The sequence below is a fragment of the Hipposideros armiger genome, unplaced genomic scaffold, assembly GCF_001890085.2.
Source record: "Hipposideros armiger isolate ML-2016 unplaced genomic scaffold, ASM189008v1 scaffold_212, whole genome shotgun sequence".
Taxonomy (NCBI): Eukaryota; Metazoa; Chordata; class Mammalia; order Chiroptera; family Hipposideridae; genus Hipposideros; species Hipposideros armiger.
This window is the reverse complement of record NW_017731562.1, coordinates 1,266,851-1,270,797: the sequence shown is the minus strand read 5'-3', so window position 1 is coordinate 1,270,797 and position 3,947 is coordinate 1,266,851. Positions and strand designations below refer to the sequence as shown.

The following is a 3,947-nucleotide window of genomic DNA, read 5'->3' as shown; positions in this document are numbered from 1 at the left end:
CTTGTTTATCACATTAAAATGTATTAGAAATGTTTGCTCGTCTTGCAGAACACTTTGCAAAACACGTTACTCGCAATCCAAGGTTTTACTGTATATATTCAGGATATAATTAAATGGCCTTGTTAAGTTTAACTGAAGGACTGGGTATCTTCATTTTACTGGCTGTATATCTAAAAACCATGACTAGGGGATATAGATATATTTGTGGTCATTTATTCAGTGAACAAACAATTATTGAATGCCTACCATGTACCAGGCTCTAGACTAAAACACTGGGGAATGTAAAGTACACAATATATGATCTCCTTTAGGAACTTACAATTTATTGGGGAAAATAGATGTAAACACATTAAAAAGTTACATGATATAAGACAAATTGCAATATGAGACAACATAAAATGGCATCTTCCAAATTGTGGTATGCAGGATAATTTTAGGTAGTAGATATAGACAAACATTTTTTATATAATTTTATATTTTTATTGTGTATACGTTTACAATTATCTTCAATTATGTAAAGCGTCAATAGCTTTTCATTATGGTCACGATCAAAAATAAAAACATAACAGGGAGTGTGTTGATATGGAAAAAATAGGGAAGGATATGTGAGTATTAAGATTTGGGAAACTAACAAAAGAAATGCCTGCAGTGACTTTGTAACAAGGCATATGACCAGCAATGCAGCCTATGTACTAAAGGAAGGGAAGGTCCTGGCGAGCTGGAGGCTGGGGCAGGCTCTATGGAGAAGGAAGGGCTTAACACTGCGCTGTACATCTGAAGCTGAGCCTGAATAATACTGAATGTCAACTATAATTTAACATATATGTATGTATGTGTGTNCTATGTGCCAACTCCTGTTCTAAGAATCTGGGAAATAACAGTGAACACAACAGGCAAAAATCTTGGCCTTCATAGAATTTACTCCTCGTAAGGCAATAATAACAGTACCTACCTTCCTTGGTTGTTGTGGGAATTAGCTGATAATGCAGGTAAACTGCTTAGCACAAAGCCCAACACCTAGTAGACCTAGTAAACTAAGGAAAGTGACTCGTCTAGGTAGACAGGCATATAGAAGTGCTGCGGGGGGAGGGGGGGGTACGGGGGGAAGGGTGTGTGTGGCCTGGGGAGAGAGTAGGTTAGCATCAGGGTAGCTAGGGGTCAGGTTGTAGAGGGTGAGGCTTATTAAGCACTGACTATTCGTCAGACCAGGTACTAGGTGGTTTAAACTTACAACAACCCAATGAGGCATGTACTGGGAAGAAGCTCACTCATTTACTCATTATTCCAAAAGCCTTTATTGAGGATCTTCTCTATACCAGACACCATCCTGGGCACTGGAGATGAAAAGACAAGCAAGATGCATGGCCACCCCACTAGCAGGCACTCACTAACAATGACAGACAAGTGGACAGAATACCGTGGTAAAGCACAGGGTACTTCCCTAGCACCTAACCCAGTCTGAAGGGCTAGGGCTGGATGATGGAGGCCGTTGCACACATCTCAAGCCTGAGTTACAGGATGGCTCGAGTTCCCAACCAGCCATCCTGCCCGATCCCTAAATTATATTTGTAGCTGGCTAGCTATGCTCTTGAAAGTTGCCCTATACTTGTGCTTTAAGATAAGAGCTATTTTAGATATCATATTTCTGAAAACAGATTTTGAGAGAGGAGTAGAGAACAGGGCAAGAATGAGTTCGGTATTTCTCTGGACCTTCTCCTCACCTTATAGGTGGAGAAGGGGAGAAGGACTGGACACCCGGGTAGCTGGACTATGGCCTGAATGGGCCTGTTAATTTCACTTGACTTGAGCTCATCTATCAAAGTTGAAAAAATAACTTCTTTCTTTGGGGTCATTTTTCATATTTGAAGGAGTCATACTAGAGGATTTTCAAGATCTGTTCCTGCTCTGGCATTTCATGATTTTCCCTGTCAGAGGATAGGTCAGTATATAGTAATACATATTTGTGGGTCCGTGGAATGCAGGCTTACACCAGCCCATGCTTATGCACGTGTCTTGTTGATTGTTCCCCAAGAATCCATGTAAGGTTCATCCTGAAGATGCAGAGATATTGGTGTGGCCAGTTAATGACTTATGATATTGAGCAAGAGCCCTTATGAATGTATCGGAAGATAGCTGATAATTGTAAAGAAGTAGATTTTACTTTCTTATTCTTCTGTGTTTGAAGTAAAATACATAGATGCATAAAGTTTACTGACTGTTAAATTTTATTTAATTGTCTAACAAAAGCATATGCAGCTGGGATAATTCCCACCAGCCTGAAGAGTTTCCCCGTTTAGTTTGTTTTAAAATTCTTGTAGGCAACTTATTTGTTTTTTAATTTAAACTTTGACCTTTGTGAAGTAATGGTTCAAAACATTTTTTTTAAATTGGATACGATATTAATTAAATCTCCATTTCAAATCTGAAAATTTCTGGGATTTTTGCTTTTTTAGCTTTTCCTCTCCCCCTGCATCTATTTGTGTTCATTTTTATGACAAGCACATCTTAATGTATCTAATAAATATATTCCTAACAATAGGAATCAAACTATTTAAAATGTGTAAGGATTTACTGTTTAAATGCCTTCTATTATAAATTTATTTTGCAATGTAAGTTATTTGACCCTATTTACCTTTGATGTATGCTTGGATTTTAATCTATTAGATTTGTCTAAATTAAGGCACATCAATTAACCATTAGATCTATTCCTGTTTATTACTCCCATAAAATCTAAAGCTATCACTTAAAAATTTTAAGACCCAGACTCTCCTGTGGTTAGCACTAAGTTACTAGTAACAGCAATTTAGAGTTTTTCTTTATTTACGGTGTATTTTATATCTGATATATATATATATATATATATATATATATATATATATGTATAATAATACCTTGGTTTGCTAGCATAATTTGTTCCAGAAACAAACTACTCGTGTTACAAAACATCNCCACAACTCAGTGCTGCACTGCTCTGGCTGGCCACCGCACCTCAGTTTCTCCTGCTGCACCTACTTTCCCTCATTTCCTTTTCCTGGCCTCGTGGTGGTGGCGTCTCCAAAGGTGCTATGTTCTGCTCTCTCTTCTCTTCTCTGTCTGCTCTGTCCCTTGGGAGTCCCATTAGCGCCTATGGTGTCAGCTCTCAGTTTCATGCTGAATGTGGGGATTATGTCATTTCTGAAGCTCCCGGTTTCACAGTTCATTTCTACTTGGATCTCCTGCTGGCTTCTCAAATGCTACGTTTCCCAAAGCCCACTCACGGCCTTCCTGCACGGGTGCCATGACTACAGTCTTCCTCTTGAGTTTTCTGTTTACTCAATAGTATCAGCATTCGTTTAGCTACTAGGTTAGAGACATGCCATCATCTTTGATTCTACTCCTCCCTTTAATCGCATGTCTAATATCTAATTGGTTGTCAAATTCTGTTGATTTTACTTACAAACGACTCTAGGATCTGTAACTTGTAAAGTGATAGTTTATATCTCAACACTCTTGATACATGCTCTCTTTCTGGAATACTGTTGCTAGTTTATGTTTACAGTTTTAATGTGACTATGTCACTCATGTCAAGTCTTTGAAAGCTCTCTGTTAATTCCAGCATAAAATCCACATGCTTTAGGATGGCATTTGAACCATTTCAGAACTGAGTCTCAATGGCTTCTTGATCTCACTGCCAGACATGTTGCCTATACATTGTTCACACTGAAGCCACTTTGGAATTCTTGGCCTTTACAGGACCCAAAATGCATCTTCCCAACTCCTGATAATTGCTTATCCAATTCTTTCAGTTTAGAATTCAATTAAAGTCACTAACATTTATTAAAAATTCCCTATAATACCACTCAATAGTGTTTGTTGGATGGAAATATGCTGATTAGCTTCTCTCCTGAACATAATTATGAAAGCAGAGATCAAATCTTTTTTTGTCTTTTTATTTCTAGCAATTAGCA

General features: G+C 38.0%; 1 protein-coding gene across 1 annotated transcript in view; it reads left to right on the top strand.

The window, feature by feature from the left end:
• The window catches only part of PDE11A (phosphodiesterase 11A), a 398,336-nt gene that overhangs the window by 100,753 nt on the left and 293,636 nt on the right, over nt 1-3,947 (top strand). The gene's annotated exons all lie outside the window — the stretch shown is intronic.